This window comes from Talpa europaea (assembly GCF_964194135.1).
Source record: "Talpa europaea genome assembly, chromosome: 9".
In the NCBI taxonomy this organism is placed as follows: domain Eukaryota; kingdom Metazoa; phylum Chordata; class Mammalia; order Eulipotyphla; family Talpidae; genus Talpa; species Talpa europaea.
Window position 1 is genome coordinate 65933011 of NC_140076.1, and position 289 is coordinate 65933299.

Sequence of the window (289 nt, forward strand, 5' to 3'; positions counted from 1 at the left end):
GAGAGTGCAGTCGGAAATGGGTCTTTATACAGACTCCAGAAGAAGTTGGGGTTGGTTCCAAGACGACTTTCGCCCCTTTAGCCCTGTTCTCCACCCTCATGAGGCCTCGTTTGCCCATACTTTAAAGGAAAGGATAAAAGGAAAAAAACCAATTGCCCACTGTGTCTCGCATACTGTCGCAGTTAAACAGGACCAGCTTGTGCAACTACGTTGAGCCCGGGCCTTGCTTCTAGTGGACGCCGGGAGCTACTTGCGGCCTGATCTAAAGCAGGATTAATTACTGAAGAGC